Consider the following 19,655-nt stretch of genomic DNA (forward strand, 5'->3'; position numbering starts at 1 on the left):
TGTTCTGACATGATGGAGCATTACGATGGTCTAAATGAGAGGGGACAGGAATTAAATGTCTGTCACACCCGTTTTAGGCAGCAGCCTGCGATGGCCTTCTCTCTTGTCCTCACCCAGCCTTATTTACAGGAGAGGCAGCTGGACCATGGGTAGAGGGGGAGTCTCTCTCTGTCTCATGTTGTTCCATACTAATTTTCTGTCATATATTGCTCTCTCCTTCACTTGATATACAACAATACATTTCTTGCTCGTGACAGTTTTCTTGATCGTCTCTCTCCCTCTCTCTGACACACGTAGGGTCATCACTCAGGGAACAGTGGGGACGTTGAGGGTGGGTATTATGTTGGCTAAACACCCCAGAGCACGTCACACAGTTCCCCTGACATGAATCCATGTGAAAACATGTAGATATTTGTAACGGTCGTCATATGAAGAAGGTGTAGACCAAAGCGCAGCATGGTAAGTGCTCATGTTATTTTTATTTAAACTGAACACAAAACAAACTAACAAAGAGAATGACCAAACACAAAACAAAACAGTCCTGTCAGATGCAGAAACACAAAACAGAAAACAACTATACACAAAACACAGGTGGGAAAAGGCTACCTAAGTATGGTTCTCAATCAGAGACAACGATAGACAGCTGCCTCTGATTGAGAACCACACCCGGCCAAACACACAGAAATAGAAAACATAGAACACACAACATAGAATGCCCACCCCAACTCACGCCCTGACCAAACCAAAATAGAGACATGAAAGGATCTAAGGTCAGGGCGTGACAATATTAAGATGGCTGGAGCCAGGTCTGGTCTATAACGACATGGGTGACATGTGGACCTCAGTAGGGCATATAGGGCTCTTGGATGTGAGAAATATGCTCTTGATTCAACCATAAACAGTATAGTGCACAGTGGTCACACAACCATCAGTTTCATGCTACTCTCTGAATCTAAGGAGGGTTCTGGGGAGAGTCCTCTTCAGACAGACAACACTCCCAACAAATCGTGAGGTTTGCTAAGGCAGGGCTTAAAATGTGGGCGGGAGTTGTTCTCATGTTTAGCTTGGGCAACAAGCAGATATGGCAGTGACGTCACCGGTGTGGCGCATCCCATTTCCAACTTGTCCTCCGTGTCACAACTCGCGCCGGAACTTCTACAGACGCGTATGCAGGAAAATGAGTACATTGTGGTATGCAGGAAAATTAGTACATTGTGGGATGCAACCCGTCTGTCTAGAGAGACTATTGTCATGCTACACATTGAAATGTTTTTACATCTGAAGGTCTGCTGAGATTTGTCTGACTTCACTCCCACACAACAATTTCTCTGTTACTTAATCAAAGAATAAAGTGACTCAGTGGAGTCTCATACAGTGAAAGCTGTAAAAGTTCAGAGCAGACCAGTACCTATATTCACCAAAGGTTGGAACAGATATTTGCAGTGACAATTCTCTCTCCTCTTAGCCCAGTGTACAGATGGAGGGGTGTGAAGAGGATCCCCACAGGCGCTGTGTGTGTGTCTCAGTCGGAGCCTAGTAAAACTGAGGTGTTCTCTGGACAACAGGAGGACTCCAGAGCATCTTATCACAACAGAGTTTTTCTCCTCTTAGCCTGTTTCCATTCAGTTTCACTGCGCATAACTTAATTAGCAGTTGTTAGAATAACACATGCACTGCACAGTGTGCATTAGCATAGCTATGGTACTTCTATGAAGTGAATGTGAGGATGGCTATTGTGATGATTTTAGCCCTTTGCTGCCCTACTCCTCTCTCAGTTCTACATGTTTACTAGGTGCAATTCCACGACAGGTTGGACCAAAGATATTTATGTTTTGGATCTTCCTGACATAGAACCATATGAAGGCCATTTGGGGAAGGATGTTTTGAATAACTTACGAAGTCTAAATCCAAAATGATTCATGAGAAATAATTGATTAAAATTGGTAAATTTGTGACACAACAATGATGAGTCTGTAGATGCTATAAAGTCAGTCTTGGTGTCATTTGAAATATGAGTAGTGTTTAGATTAAGAATAGCTAAATGTTTTTACATTCATTTATCCAAAACATTATATTATATGTAAATGAAAATTCAACATACAATATATTTACAAAAGTATGGGGACACCCCTTCGAATGGATGGATTTGGATATTTCAGCTACACCCGTTGCTGACAGGTGTATAAATGGAGCACACATCCATGCAATCTCCATAGACAAACACTGGTAGTAGAATGGCTTTAATGAAAAGCTCAGTGACTTTCAACGTGGCACTGTCGTAGGATGCTAACAGCTAGACCTTCCCCTGTCAACTGTAAGTGCTGTTATTGTGAAGTGGGAGCAACAACGGCTCAGCCGCGAAGTGGTAGGCCACACAAGCTCACAGAATGGGACCACCGAGTGCGCAATCGTATAGCGCGTTTGCCGTTAACGGTTTGTCGGGAGCTTCATGAAATGGGTTTCCATTGCCAAGCAGCCACACACAAGCCTAAGATCACCATGGACTCTGGAGCAGTGGAAACATGTTCTCTGGAGAACTGAATCCCGCTTCCCCATCTGGCAGTCTGACAGACGAATCTGGATTTTGCGGATTCCAGGAGAACGCTACCTGCCCCAATGCAGTGTCAACTGTCAAGTTTGGTGGAGGAAGAATAATGGTCTGGGACTGTTTTTCATGGTTCGGGCTAGGCCCCTTAGTTCTAGTGAAGGGAAATCTTAACACTAACGCATAGAATGTTATTCTAGATGATTCTGTGCTTGCAACTTTGTGGCAGCAGATCTGGGGAAGGTTATTTCCTGTTTCTGCATGACAATGCACCGGTTCACAAAGTGAGGTCCATAAAGAAATAGTTTGTCGAGATCAGGTTGGAAGAACTTAACTGGCTTGCACAGAGCCCTGACCTCAACCCCATCAAACACCGACTGCGAGCCAGGCTTAATCGCCCAACATCAGTGCCTGACCTCACTAATGCTCTTGTGGCTGAATGGATGCAAGTCCCCGCAGCAATGTTCCAATATCTAGTGGAAAGCCTTCCCAGAAGAGTGGAGGCTGTTATATCAGCAAAGGGAGGACCAACTGAACATTAATGCCCATGATTTTGGAATGAAATGTTTGAGCAGGTGTCCACATGTGTATATACATCCAAAGACCCATCTATTCTGAACTATAGATTCAGAGTTATATTTGGATGGTGTATGAGGGCGGCAGCAGGTCTCCACAGTGAAGTCAGTCTGGCAACACAACCATGTGCCACCCTCTGGGTGGCCAGGTGCAGTGCTCTTGCTCTGGCCCCTCCCCTGATAAACACATTCCTGCCAGGTATGTACTCTCTGAAGCACCACTTGTCTTGCTGTGTAAGTACTAATCAAGCAGCCGGAGTCTGAGAGCAACAGATGAAGATTGATGCCATTAGTTGCTGAGGGGACACTCATTGGATCAGCTTGACACACTGCCACTCATTGGATCAGCTTGACACACTGTCACTCATTGGATCAGCTTGACACACTGCCACTCATTGGATCAGCTTGACACACTGCCACTCATTGGATCAGCTTGACACACTGCCACTCATTGGATCAGCTTGACACACTGCCACTCATTGGATCAGCTTGACACACTGCCACTCATTGGATCAGCTTGACACACAGCCACTCATTGGATCAGCTTGACACACTGCCACTCATTGGATCAGCTTGACACACTGCCACTCATTGGATCAGCTTGACACACTGCCACTCATTGATATAAACTGTGATCGGGAGGATTATGACCTTTTGTTAGTGTTCGCATAACTTCCTCATCATGTTCCCATGAGCTGACAGCTTGACAGGCCCAAGAGCGATTGGGACACATGTGACTTGGAACTCACCACTAGTGAAATAATAGACCACTTCCTCTTTGACTAAACCACTTCTTATACTTGTGTTGCTGATGCATGTCACTTGGGGACAGAGTTCATGCTGACCCCCAGCAACAGGTCTGGCACACGCCTTCGTAATGGAATTCAGTGGTAAATCCTGACATCACTGACCACAAGACCCACGACGCACAAGCCCCCACAAAGACAACTTCAACAACCAACCCAGACTGAATAACATGACACGCATTAGGTGGACATACTGTATGTGGTTGTATATTTTAGCAGCATCAATGAGACAACCGGAGCGCTATGATAAAGACACTTGACCGTAATCTCTGGTCGGTGAGACAGTACTGTCTTGAACGCTTTCATAACACAACTCACCATCTTTCACATTATTTTAGTTGAGCAGCACATCTGGGATTAGATAGGTCTAATGATGATATATGCCCATATGTTAGCATCAGTGACATAGTTTCCTAACAACTCAGGGCTGTGAACCTTACTGATGGACATACAGTAAGTAGATGAGCTATATATGGGAAATCCAGGTTGTTCGGAGTCAAGCTATGTGACTGATGTAAAAACAACTTTTTACAGTGCCTTGCGAAAGTATTCGGCCCCCTTGAACTTTGCGACCTTTTGCCACATTTCAGGCTTCAAACATAAAGATATAAAACTGTATTTTTTTGTGAAGAATCAACAACAAGTGGGACACAATCATGAAGTGGAATGACATTTATTGGATATTTCAAACTTTTTAACAAATCAAAAACTGAAGAATTGGGCGTGCAAAATTATTCAGCCCCTTTACTTTCAGTGCAGCAAACTCTCGCCAGAAGTTCAGTGAGGATCTCTGAATGATCCAATGTTGACCTAAATGACTAATGATGATAAATACAATCCACCTGTGTGTAATCAAGTCTCCGTATAAATGCACCTGCACTGTGATTGTCTCAGAGGTCCGTTAAAAGCACAGAGAGCATTATGAAGAACAAGGAACACACCAGGCAGGTCCGAGATACTGTTGTGAAGAGGTTTAAAGCCGGATTTGGATACAAAAATATTTCCCAAGCTTTAAACATCCCAAGGAGCACTGTGCAAGCGATAATATTGAAATGGAAGGACTATCAGACCACTGCAAATCTACCAAGACCTGGCCGTCCCTCTAAACTTTCAGCTCATACAAGGAGAAGACTAATCAGAGATGCAGCCAAGAGGCCCATGATCACTCTGGATGAACTGCAGAGATCTACAGCTAAGGTGGGAGACTCTGTCCATAGGACAACAATCAGTCGTATATTGCACAAATCTGGCCTTTATGGAAGAGTGGCAAGAAGAAAGCCATTTATTAAAGATATCCATAAAAAGTGTTGTTTAAAGTTTGCCACAAGCCACCTGGGAGACACACCAAACATGTGGAAGAAGGTGCTCTGGTCAGATTAAACAAAATTAAACTTTTTGGCAACAATGCAAAACGTTATTTTTGGCGTAAAAGCAACACAGCTCATCACCCTGAACACACCATCCCCACTGTCAAACATGGTGGTGGCAGCATCATGGTTTGCGCCTGCTTTTCTTCAGCAGGGACAGGGAAGATGGTTAAAATTGATGGGAAGATGGATGGAGCCAAATACAGGACCATTCTGGAAGAAAACCTGATGGAGTCTGCAAAAGACCTGAGACTGGGACGGAGATTTGTCTTCCAACCAGACAATGATCCAAAACATAAAAGCAAAATCTACAATGGAATGGTTCAAAAATAAACATATCCAGGTGTTAGAATGGCCAAGTCAACGTTCAGACCTGAATCCAATCGAGAATCTGTGGAAAGAACTGAAAACTGCTGTTCACAAATGCTCTCCATCCAACCTCACTGAGCTCGAGCTGTTTTGCAAGGAGGAATGGGAAAAAATGTCAGTCTCTCGATGTGCAAAACTGATAGAGACATACCCCAAGCGACTTACAGCTGTAATCGCAGCAAAAGGTGGCGCTACAAAGTATTAACTTAAGGGGGCTGAATAATTTTGCACGCCCAATTTTTCAGTTTTTGATTTGTTAAAAAAGTTTGAAATATCAAATAAATGTCGTTCCACTTCATGATTGTGTCCCACTTGTTGTTGATTCTTCACAAAAAAATACAGTTTTATATCTTTATGTTTGAAGCCTGAAATGTGGCAAAAGGTCGCAAAGTTCAAGGGGGCCGAATAATTTCGCAAGGCACTGTATGTACACATCAGCCTTTCTGGAGTTAATATATCATCCCTTCTGGTTGATGCACTGCCACTCATTGATATAAACTGTGATCGGGAGGATTATGACCTTTAGTCAATGTGTTTGCATGACTTCCTCATCATGTTCCCATGAGCTGACAGGTTGTTCGGGGTCAAGCTATGTGACTGATGTAACAACAGCTTTTTATGTACACGTCAGCCTTTCTGGAGTTAATATATCGTCACTTCTGCTTGATGCACTGCCACTCATTGATATAAACTGTGATCGGGAGGATTATGACCTTTTGTTAGTGTTCGCATAACTTCCTCATCATGTTCCCATGAGCTGACATGTTGGACAGGCCCAAGAGCGATTGGGACACATGTGACTTGGAACTCACCACTAGTGAAATAATAGACCACTTCCTCTTTGACTAAACCACTTCTTATACTTGTGTTGCTGATGCATGTCACTTGGGGACAGAGTTCATGCTGACCCCCAGCAACAGGTCTGGCACACGCCTTCGTAATGGAATCCAGTGGTAAATCCTGACATCACTGACCACAAGACCCACGACGCACAAGCCCCCACAAAGACAACTTCAACAACCAACCCAGACTGAATAACATGACACGCATTAGGTGGACATACTGTATGTGGTTGTATATTTTAGCAGCATCAATGAGACAACCGGAGCGCTATGATAAAGACACTTGACCGTAATCTCTGGTCGGTGAGACAGTACTGTCTTGAACGCTTTCATAACACAACTCACCATCTTTCACATTATTTTAGTTGAGCAGCACATCTGGGATTAGATAGGTCTAATGATGATATATGCCCATATGTTAGCATCAGTCACATAGTTTCCTAACAACTCAGGGCTGTGAACCTTACTGATGGACATACAGTAAGTAGATGAGCTATATATGGGAAATCCAGGTTGTTCGGAGTCAAGCTATGTGACTGATGTAAAAACAACTTTTTACAGTGCCTTGCGAAAGTATTCGGCCCCCTTGAACTTTGCGACCTTTTGCCACATTTCAGGCTTCAAACATAAAGATATAAAACTGTATTTTTTGTGAAGAATCAACAACAAGTGGGACACAATCATGAAGTGGAATGACATTTATTGGATATTTCAAACTTTTTAACAAATCAAAAACTGAAAAATTGGGCGTGCAAAATTATTCAGCCCCTTTACTTTCAGTGCAGCAAACTCTCGCCAGAAGTTCAGTGAGGATCTCTGAATGATCCAATGTTGACCTAAATGACTAATGATGATAAATACAATCCACCTGTGTGTAATCAAGTCTCCGTATAAATGCACCTGCACTGTGATTGTCTCAGAGGTCCGTTAAAAGCACAGAGAGCATTATGAAGAACAAGGAACACACCAGGCAGGTCCGAGATACTGTTGTGAAGAGGTTTAAAGCCGGATTTGGATACAAAAATATTTCCCAAGCTTTAAACATCCCAAGGAGCACTGTGCAAGCGATAATATTGAAATGGAAGGACTATCAGACCACTGCAAATCTACCAAGACCTGGCCGTCCCTCTAAACTTTCAGCTCATACAAGGAGAAGACTAATCAGAGATGCAGCCAAGAGGCCCATGATCACTCTGGATGAACTGCAGAGATCTACAGCTAAGGTGGGAGACTCTGTCCATAGGACAACAATCAGTCGTATATTGCACAAATCTGGCCTTTATGGAAGAGTGGCAAGAAGAAAGCCATTTATTAAAGATATCCATAAAAAGTGTTGTTTAAAGTTTGCCACAAGCCACCTGGGAGACACACCAAACATGTGGAAGAAGGTGCTCTGGTCAGATTAAACAAAATTAAACTTTTGGCAACAATGCAAAACGTTATTTTTGGCGTAAAAGCAACACAGCTCATCACCCTGAACACACCATCCCCACTGTCAAACATGGTGGTGGCAGCATCATGGTTTGCGCCTGCTTTTCTTTAGCAGGGACAGGGAAGATGGTTAAAATTGATGGGAAGATGGATGGAGCCAAATACAGGACCATTCTGGAAGAAAACCTGATGGAGTCTGCAAAAGACCTGAGACTGGGACGGAGATTTGTCTTCCAACCAGACAATGATCCAAAACATAAAAGCAAAATCTACAATGGAATGGTTCAAAAATAAACATATCCAGGTGTTAGAATGGCCAAGTCAACGTCCAGACCTGAATCCAATCGAGAATCTGTGGAAAGAACTGAAAACTGCTGTTCACAAATGCTCTCCATCCAACCTCACTGAGCTCGAGCTGTTTTGCAAGGAGGAATGGGAAAAATGTCAGTCTCTCGATGTGCAAAACTGATAGAGACATACCCCAAGCGACTTACAGCTGTAATCGCAGCAAAAGGTGGCGCTACAAAGTATTAACTTAAGGGGGCTGAATAATTTTGCACGCCCAATTTTTCAGTTTTTGATTTGTTAAAAAAGTTTGAAATATCAAATAAATGTCGTTCCACTTCATGATTGTGTCCCACTTGTTGTTGATTCTTCACAAAAAATACAGTTTTATATCTTTATGTTTGAAGCCTGAAATGTGGCAAAAGGTCGCAAAGTTCAAGGGGGCCGAATAATTTCGCAAGGCACTGTATGTACACATCAGCCTTTCTGGAGTTAATATATCATCCCTTCTGGTTGATGCACTGCCACTCATTGATATAAACTGTGATCGGGAGGATTATGACCTTTAGTCAATGTGTTTGCATAACTTCCTCATCATGTTCCCATGAGCTGACAGGTTGTTCGGGGTCAAGCTATGTGACTGATGTAACAACAGCTTTTTATGTACACGTCAGCCTTTCTGGAGTTAATATATCGTCACTTCTGCTTGATGCACTGCCACTCATTGATATAAACTGTGATCGGGAGGATTATGACCTTTTGTTAGTGTTCGCATAACTTCCTCATCATGTTCCCATGAGCTGACATGTTGGACAGGCCCAAGAGCGATTGGGACACATGTGACTTGGAACTCACCACTAGTGAAATAATAGACCACTTCCTCTTTGACTAAACCACTTCTTATACTTGTGTTGCTGATGCATGTCACTTGGGGACAGAGTTCATGCTGACCCCCAGCAACAGGTCTGGCACACGCCTTCGTAATGGAATCCAGTGGTAAATCCTGACATCACTGACCACAAGACCCACGACGCACAAGCCCCCACAAAGACAACTTCAACAACCAACCCAGACTGAATAACATGACACGCATTAGGTGGACATACTGTATGTGGTTGTATATTTTAGCAGCATCAATGAGACAACCGGAGCGCTATGATAAAGACACTTGACCGTAATCTCTGGTCGGTGAGACAGTACTGTCTTGAACGCTTTCATAACACAACTCACCATCTTTCACATTATTTTAGTTGAGCAGCACATCTGGGATTAGATAGGTCTAATGATGATATATGCCCATATGTTAGCATCAGTGACATAGTTTCCTAACAACTCAGGGCTGTGAACCTTACTGATGGACATACAGTAAGTAGATGAGCTATATATGGGAAATCCAGGTTGTTCGGGGTCAAGCTATGTGACTGATGTAAAAACAACTTTTTATGTACACATCAGCCTTTCTGGAGTTAATATATCATCCCTTCTGCTTGATGCACTGCCACAAACTGGGAGGTTTTCCAAAGTGTCAATGTCAGGGAGTTAAATGTCCCTCTCGTGTCCCTTCATCTAGCTATTGCAGTTAACTGTAACATTTAGATTTTTTTAGAGGTGGAAAAACCCAACTACAACAACAAATAGGTCACACACAATATTTTTGTTATATTAACATATCAATTTAATTATATAGTTTTACTATATTGGGTTGTGTACATTATATGTACATTCACAAAAAGTGAGAGAATTCCAGGACTTGTATGAAGCGTATCCATCAATCTCCGGCGTCGTGGAGGGTAAGGGCCCTATCCTGATCCCCAGAGACCTGTCCTCCTCCTCCTCCCCCACAGGACTCAGGAGGACACTCCCACATGAAGGTCAAGGGACAGTCTTTCATCTGGTAGCTGTAGACGGTGTCGAAAATACCAATCTGCTCCTCTGTGAAAGTGTTTCTCCAGTCACCGATTATACCTGTAAACAGAACAAGGCCTCCATTATTATGGCCAATCTCTCCACAGCACTGTCATTTTTATTAGGATTCCCATTAGCTAAGGCCATAACGCTAGCTAATCTTCCTGGGGTCCAACAGCAATTAACAAGACATTACAAACAACCACAATCAAGACTTCAAACATTCAACAAGTAGACAATACAGATAATTAAAATACCTGACAGGAAACACATTTAACATTCAGTTGATACTTTCTATTTGCTGTCCAGGTATATGGTCTATCTCATTAGATGTTCTTTTATTTTTTTCTTGAAGGTGGATTTACTTTTTGCCTGAGAAATATGGATTGGTAAAAAGTTTCATTCAGCTATAGCTCTATATAAAACTGTAGATTTAAGGTGATTTGTCCTTGGGTTGATTTGTGTTAGCTGCGCTGAATTTGTCTGTCTGGTTTGGTGGTTATGTGTGTTGCTAGTATGTACTAATTGGACAGAAAAGTACTGTGTCTTTTACATTTTTTAAATATAACATTCCTAAAGAAAATCAGAAGACTAGATAGTAATTTGTTTTTAACATGAAGCCATGAGAGATTCTGATGCATTTTAATAATATTCATTCGGTTAGAGCAATGAAGAGAATCTGGCAACCTTGTTTTGAGCCATTTGGAACTGTTTTATATCTTTCTTTGCTGCAGGTTACCATACAACTGGACATTACTCTAAGTGTGATAGGACCAGGGATTGACCATACAACTGGACATTACTCTAAGTGTGATAGGACCAGGGATTGACCATACAACTGGACATTAATCTAAGTGTGATAGGACTGGGGATTGACCATACAACTGGACATTACTCTAAGTGTGATAGGACCAGGGATTGACCATAACACTGGACATTACTCTAAGTGTGATAGGACCGGGGATTGACCATACAACTGGAATTTACTCTAAGTGTGATAGGACCATGGATTGACCATATAACTGGACATTACTCTAAGTGTGATAGGACCGGGGATTGAATGACCTGATTCAGAGCGCTAGATGTTACATTTTCTTGTAACAAAAATTCGCTTACCCATCTTAATAACAATATTATCTATGTGTTCTGACCACGATAAAGCTGCGCCCAACATCACGCCTAGTATTTTTGTTTTTTTCACTTGCTCTACATGTATTCTATTCATCGACAAATTCAATTGGGGGTCATCAACAAGCATATATCTTGAACCAAATACAATACATTGAGTTTGTGCTGAGGTCGTACTCGTAGAATGGCCTTTGTATGCATGCTGGAAACCCGTTATCAGATCATTACATGAGAAATAATCCTTGATTTGTACAGATACATTTTTTTGCAATAATTTACTTAACACAGGCAGCAAGCTTATAGGACGACTTTTAGGACCAGTGAATGCAGAGTTTTTTATCCTTAGGTAGTGGTATAACCTTTGACTCTTTCCAGACTTCTGGGCACATCCCATACATCAAGCACTTATTAAAAATATGAGAGATCTTATCTGTACCAGGTGACTTGTCATCCAAAAGAGACAACAGCATCTTTTCTACCTCTTCTCTTTCTACTTGATGAAATTTGAACCTGCATTGCCTCTCCTTCATGATACAATCTTTTATAAGGGTATATTATATGGAGCCATCAGTTGGAATCATAGCATTCTTCAACTTGTCCACTTAGCCTGTAGAATATGAATTAAAGTAGTTTGCGATGTCATGTGGTATTGTAATAAATATACCTTCTGATTCAACAAAAGAGGCAGACATGGTTGAATTCCTACACATAATAGTGTTCAATGTTCTCCATAGCTTTTCCCCATCACCCTTCATCAATGTTGTGCTGATAGAATCCCTTCTTGTTTCCTTTGTTTAGCTTGGTCACAAGATTTCTTAATTTACAATAACTTTGCTTATCAAACAAAGTGCCAGATTTATCTGCTACTTTTTTGGCATCACAACGTTGAATCATTACATTTCTCAGCTCATCATCAATCCATGAGGCACCATTTGACCTCACAGTGCATTTTCTATAAAGGATGTGCTTATCAGCTGTACTCATAAATAATTTCATAAACAAACTTAGTGACATTTCAGGATCATCCTTACTACACACTTCTAACCATACTGTGAGTGCAGGGGAGGTCTATGGTACTGTTATATCCTTCTGACACTGACTGACACACAACTCTAGTCAGGATATAACTCCTGTTGAGCAAGGGAGCCTCACCTTTCCTCATGAATTTGCCTTTGCTGTGGTCCATGATCTCCTTTGGGATCTGAGTGTAGTTCACCATGGCGTTATCGCTCATGCTGCTGAAGCTGCAGTGTCTCAGGGAGTTGGTTAACTCCTCGCCCACCAGGGGGAACTGCAGGAAAGAGCTGATCCTCTCCATCGAGCCTTGCAGGTCCTGAGGAAAGTCAATGCTCTTATTATAGATATGGACAAAGAGGGTGGTTTTCACAAAAGGCTGAATTGATCCACTATTTCTAGTCTATCAACAACATTTGTGGCAAACTAAGACCAAACCCCCCTGGGGTCGGATACAGTTGGTTGGCTGGAACTCCAAGATGGCATAGCAATGCAGACGTTGTTTGTCGTTCTCCTGTGTACATATTTTATTTTTGTCTTTTTTGTATATATTTCCAAATATTTTCAATATCTTTTTTCCATTTAATTTTTTTTTTTTTTTTATTTATCTTCCGGCAACCCGCCTCACCCAATGTGATACAGATCTGCTATTTTTAGACCTTATAGGCAGAACCTCAATCAGCAGCTAAACAGCTAATTAGCAATTTAGTCATTGTTAGCTACTGCAAGCGGCCTTTACTTTTAGCACAGTCACCAGACTCTTTTAGCCTGGATAATTACTTTCCAGCCTGCACAGCGCGTTATCAACCCTGAGCAAATCAGACTATTTTTTTCCCTCCAGGACAATGCCGGATTCCTGCCATAAGCCCTGGACCATTACTCCAGATCATCGCAGCTTGCTAGCTGCCACTGAGTGGCCCAGCCCCGAAGCTAGTCTTGAGCCAGGCCCATCTCCCGGCCTGCTCAGTGGACCCTATGATTACTTGGCCACACAGCTGATGCCTCCCGGACTCTTCACTAACACGACTAGAATTCACTACACTACCGGATTCCTCTCGACCTTTGCATCGGATCATCACTGCTATCTAGCTGCTACCGAGTGGCTATAGTGGCTAACACCCTTGTCCCGAAGCTAGCATCAGTTAGCCGAGGGCTGGGCGCATCTCCCGGCTAGCAAACAAAATTACTCCAGTGACAATACCTATTTGCCAACTGGCCTGGACTCTTTGTCAACATGGAACCCCCGCCGTACCATCATAACTGGTCTGCCGACGTAATTCCATCCGCTGTGGCCCCAACTGACCTTTGCCGGATGTCGGAGTAGACGCTTCTACTAGCCCTGGCCTGCTAACTTTATTAAAATAGTATTTATTTTTTCAACTCTGTGTAGTAACGACTACCTAGTGGCTTCCCTATTTCATCTATTGCTGTTAACTGAACCCTATGATAACTTGGCTACTTAGCTGATGCCTGCTGGACTGTTCATTAATCACAGTACTCCATTTTGTTTATCTGTCAGCCCAAGACTCGAACTCAGGCCCTGTGTGTAGTTAACTGACCCTCTCTGCCCATTCATCGCCTTCTTACCTGTTGTTGTTGTCTTAGCTGATTAGCTGCTGTTGTCTTACCTGTTGTCGTCTTTGCCAGCTCTCCCAATCAACACCTGTGATTGCTTTATGCCTCACTTTAGGTCTCTTTCTAATGTCAATGTGCCTTGTATACTGTTTAGGATATTTATCATTGTTTTAGTTCACTGCGAAGCCCCTAGTCCCAATCAACATGCCTCAGATACCTGTTTTGTCCCACAACCCACACATGCGGTGACCTCACCCAGCATAACTAGTGCCTCCAGAGATGCAACCTCTCTTATAGTCACTCAATGCCTAGGTTTATCTCCACTGTACCCTCATCCTACCATACCCATCTGTACATTATGTCCTGAATCTATCCTAACATGCCCAGAAATCTGCTCCTTTTATTCTCGCACTAGACGACCAGTTTTGATAGCCTTTAGCTGTATCCTAATCCTCCTTTGTTCCTCGGGTGAGGTGGAGGTTAACCCAGGCACTGCGTGTCCCCATGCGCTTGTTGACTTCAGTAACCTGCAAAAGCCTTTGTTTCAAGCATGTTAACATCAGAAGCCTCCTCCCTAAGTTTGTTTTACTCACTGCTTTAGCACACTCGGCCAACCCTGATGTTCTTGCCGTGTCTGAATCCTGGCTTAGGATAGCCACCAACAATTCTGAGATTTCCATCCCCAACTACTACATCTTCCGTCAAGATAGAACTGCCAAAGGGGGAGGAGTTGAAATCTACTGCAGAGATAGCCTGCAAAGTTATGTCATACTTTACAGGTCTATGCCCAAACAGTTTGAGCTTCTAATTGTTCACAATCTTTCCAGAAATAAGTATCTCACTGTTGCTGCCTGTTATAGACCACCCTCAGCTCCCAACTGTGCCCTGGACACCATATGTGAATTAATTGCCCCCCATCTATCTTCAGAGTTTGTTCTGTTAGGTGACCTAAACTGGGATATGCTTAACACTCCGGGCAGTCCTACAATCTAAACTAGATTCCCTCAATCTCACACAAATTATCAAGGAACCCACCAGGTACAACCCCAAATCCTTAAATATGGGCACCCTCATAGATATTATCCTCACCAACTTGCCCTCCAAATACAGCTCTGCTGTTTTCAATCAGGATCTCAGCGCTCACTGCCTCAATGCCTGTGTCCGCTGTCAAACGACCACCCCTCATCACTGTCAAACACTTCCTAAAACACTTCTGCGAGCAGGCCTTTTAAATCGACCTGGCCCGGGTATTCTGGATGGATATTGACCTCATCCCGTCAGTAGAAGATGCCTGGTCGTTCTTTAAAAGTAATTTCCTCACCATATTAAATAAGCATACCCCTTTCAAAAAATGTAGAACGAAGAACAGATACAGTCCTTGGTTCACTTCAGACCTGACTGCCCTCGACCAGCACAAAAACATCCTGTGGCGGACTGCACTTGCATCGAATAGTCCCCGCGATATGCAACTTTTCAGGGAAGTCAGGAACCAATACACGCAGTCAGTTAGGAAAACCACTGAAAAATCCACGATAATCGAGAATTTCAAGAATGATTTATCTACGGCTGGGCATGCTTTCCTCATGGCTACCCCAGCCCCGGCCAACAGCTCCACACCCCCCGCAGCTACTTGCCCAAACCTCCTTCACCCAAATCCAGATAGCAGATGTTCTGAAAGAGCTGCAAAACCTGGACCTAGGCTAGACAATCTGGACCCTCTCTTTCTAAAACTATCCACCACCATTGTTGCAACCCCTATTACCAGTCTGTTCAACCTCTTTCGTATCGTCCGAGATCCCTAAAGATTGGAAAGCTGCCGCGGCCATCCCCCTCTTCAAAGGGGTTGACACTCTAGACCCAAACTGTTATAGACCTATATCCATCCTGGCCTGCGTTTCTAAAGTCTTCGAAAGCCAAGTTAACAAACAGATCACTGACCATTTCGAATCCCACCGTACCTTCTCCGCTGTGCAATCCGGATTCCGAGCTCGTCACGGGTGCACCACAGCCACGCTCAAGGTACTAAACGATATCATAACCGCCATCGATAAAAGACAGTACTGTGCAGCTGTCTTCATCGACCTGGCCAAGGGTTTCGACTCAATCACTGTATTCAATCACTGTATTCTTATCGGCAGACTCAACAGCCTTGGTTTCTCAAATGACTGCCTCACCTGGTTCACCAACTACTTCTCAGATAGAGTTCAGTGTGTCAAATCGGAGGGCCTGTTGTCCGGACCCCTGTCCGTCTCTATGGGGGTACCACTGGGTTCAATTCTCGGGCCGACTCTTTTCTCTGTATATATCAACAAAGTCGCTCTTGCTGCAGGTGATTCTCTGATCAACCTTTATGCAGACGACACTATTCTGTATACATCGTGCCCTTCTTAGGACACTGTGTTAACAAACCTCCAAACGAGCTTCAATGCCATACAACACTCCTTCCGTGGCCTCCAACTGCTCTTAAATCACTAGTAAATCTAAATCCATGATTTTCAACCATTCGCTGTCCCCCACCTGCCGTCCGACTAGCATCACTACTCTGGACGATTCTGACTTAGGTATTTACAGTTGTCCAGATATTCTAGGTGTCTGGCTAGACTGTAAACTCTCCTTCCAGACTCATATTAAACATCTCCAATCCAAAATTAAATCTAGAGTCGGCTTCCTATTTTGCAACAAAGCCTCCTTCACTCATGCTGCCAAACATACCCTCGTAAAACTGACTATCCTACCAATCCTCGACTTCGGTGATGTCATTTACAAAATAACCTCCAAAACTCTACTCAGTAAACTGGATGCAGTCTATCACAGTGCCATCCGTTTTGTCACCAAAACCCCATATACCACCCACTACTGCGACCTGTATGCTCTCGCCGGCTGGCCCTCTACATATTCGTCGCCAGACCCACTGGCTCCAGGTCATCTATAAGTCTTTGCTAGGTAAAGCTCCGCCTTATCTCAGCTCACTGGTCACCATAGTAACACCCACCCGTAGCACACGCTCCAGCAGGTATATCTCACTGGTCATCCCGAAAGCCAACATCTCCTTTGGCCGCCTTTCCTTCCAGTTCTCTGCTGCCAATGATTGGAACGAATTGCAGAAATTGCTGAAGTTGGAGACTTATATCGCCCTCACTAACTTTAAGCATCAGCTATCTGAGCAGCTTAGCGATTGCTGCAGCTGTAAATAGCCCATCCAATCTACCTACCTCATCCCCATATTGTTTTTATTTACTTTGCTCTTTTGCACACCAGTAGTTCTACTTCCTCATCATCATCTGCACATCTATCACTCTAGTGTTAATTTGCTAAATTGTAATTACTATGGCCTATTTATTGCCTTACCTCCTTACACCATTTGCACACATTGCTTATAGACTTTTTCTACTGTGTTATTGACTGTACGTTTGTTTATTCCATGTGTAACTGTGTTGTTGTTTGTGTCACACTGCTTTGCTTTATCTTGGCCAGGTCAGAGTTGTAAATGAGAACTTGTTATCAACTGGCCTACCTGGATAAATAAAGGTGAAGTAAACAAAAATAAAAAAAATGAATTGTGAATATCTACAATGCAAGCATTTATTTTTCCTAAAGCTATGTTAACATAGTATTTCATAATGTCACTTAAAATAGCATCTCACAAAGGTCTATTTATAATCTATGACTAATATTTTCATGTCTGAAGGATAGCCTTTTTCTTTGATTACACAACCTCAGAGACTCTGAGACTTAATACAAGTGTTGTGTTCTGATGGTCTTAAATTAGGTCTACAATATGGTTAGTGGTGACACAACTGCAATGACTAGAGAGAATGTAATGGGATGTTTCAATTGATGACGACAACAATACATATCAGACAGTGATAGACAAGAGTTATCCTACCAGCCACATCTCCTCATAAGAGATATAAAGAACATTTGCCAAGACTACCTCATTGACTCTTTCCAGCCTTTCACATGATCTGAATTAGGACCCATGACTCACTGTAAAAGGGTAAACGTTGGATTAGATCTGACTGTAATTAGGATTAAATCCCAGAATTGCTCTTGTACAAATCATTAGTGTCAACTCACCTGTTCCCTCCAGGAAACTATCCAGAAACTCATCAAAGGAATTGGGTTCTGGGAGGAACTACGGCCATTTTATGGAAGTGGTAATATGACACAGCAACATCTTTGGGGTTTTCCCGACATAGATGACTAGAGGGTTGGAGATAGTGTTTTAACTTCAATATATTATTTCCATAGAGTTGTCCTTTACCTGCAAAATAGAAATGTCTCACAGCTTTGAGAATAGTCTCTTCAACATAACCATTCATCCTACCTTAGCTTTGGAGCCTTGAAATGTGCAGAAGCCAGCAGGTTGTAGGGCAGGTGAGTGGTGATGACCCGGTCCCCTGGGTGGCTTCCAGCACCTTTGCACTGCCATGCTGTTCCAGCCAGGGGCTCGTGCCCCAGCTGGGCACAGTTTTGGAGAGTCTTCCGAGTCTGTGGGTCCCCTCTGTTTTTCACAAGATGTGACAATCTCCTGCAGCCCAGGTAGTCCTTTAACCAGAGATCACAAAGGGAAAGAAGAGTTGAGAGAACTCTCCACCTAATACCTCTGTCTTCATTGAATCCCTGCCTAAACCACTACTTCCATAAAGACAGATGGTCTGAGAGAAGTGGATCAGAAAGCAATTAATCATTGACAAGTTAAACCAACAGTAACAAACAAGGAGATGATACTGGAGTCTGTGCATATACAGTTTTAAAACCCTTCCGGGCTTCAACTGCATAGTGTGACAGAAGTGAAAAGATCCTGCAGATTGGCTAGTGTTGCAGCATGTCTAATGTGTTGCTGCACTCCAGTGACTGGAACAGAGCTGTCCTGTCTCACCGTTTTTGAGGGTACGGAGGTTAAAGATGAGAGTGTCCCTGTCCATGAAACTGGAAGTGGAGGGCATAGTTCAGGGAGTCCTGGGCTGTGGAATGTGCCCAGGGAATGAGATGTGATGGAAGGTCTCTGTCACGTCCAGCCTGGCCATCTCCTCCACTTGTTCTACCTGAGCCCATGCAGCTGGTCTGTTTTTCTGACTGACTCTCTGAATGAGGAGAGGGAAGGAGAATCACCAACCGCCTTCCTACAGACCTTAAATAGCTGGACATTTTGTCATTTCATGTCCAGTTGGGTAACACCAGCTCATTAGTAAAGTTGAACATTTATTTTGAGGCCTTTAACTCTACAGGTCTCTCCATCAAGATCCAGTTATCTTCTCAGAAGTCCATCTCATCCCTGGAACTGCCCAACACAGTTCCTACAGTGCCTTGATAGACTCTGGGGCTGAGGGTTGTTTTTAGTCAGCCACCAAACATGACATTCTCTCAGAAAACGATGGGAGCCTGTATGTTCTCATTAGATGGTAGTCTTCTCCCCAGTATCAGAAATGAGAAAAACCCTCCAGAAAATCACATTGAGGATTTTTTTTGATTTATATGCACCTTATGGTGGTAAATAAGTATTTGGTCCATAACAAAAGTTTATCTCAATCACTTTGTATATATAATCCTTTTCTATTAATTGGTCTAGTAAATCTATTTCTGGAAGTCTTCATGTGAAGTGTTTAACTGTTACTGGTATCCCTCCCATTCCTCCATGCAGATCTCTTCAGAGGAGTGAGTTCTGGGGATTTGACTGGGGTGCACGGAGGAATATCAAATGATCTTTTTACGGTCTTGAGATCGGTCCAGGGCCACCTCCCTTCCTCCTCAGGTCCTTGATTGTTGTATTGTCTGCTGAAAGACCCAGCCACGGGGTAGACTTCATCTTC

General features: G+C 43.1%; 1 pseudogene; it reads right to left on the reverse strand.

Annotated features, from left to right (window-relative positions):
• Window positions 1–9,871: 9,871 nt before the first annotated feature.
• Window positions 9,872–18,791, reverse strand: LOC124033494 (annotated as a pseudogene).
• Window positions 18,792–19,655: the final 864 nt, after the last annotated feature.

Source organism: Oncorhynchus gorbuscha, linkage group LG04 (assembly GCF_021184085.1).
Source record: "Oncorhynchus gorbuscha isolate QuinsamMale2020 ecotype Even-year linkage group LG04, OgorEven_v1.0, whole genome shotgun sequence".
In the NCBI taxonomy this organism is placed as follows: domain Eukaryota; kingdom Metazoa; phylum Chordata; class Actinopteri; order Salmoniformes; family Salmonidae; genus Oncorhynchus; species Oncorhynchus gorbuscha.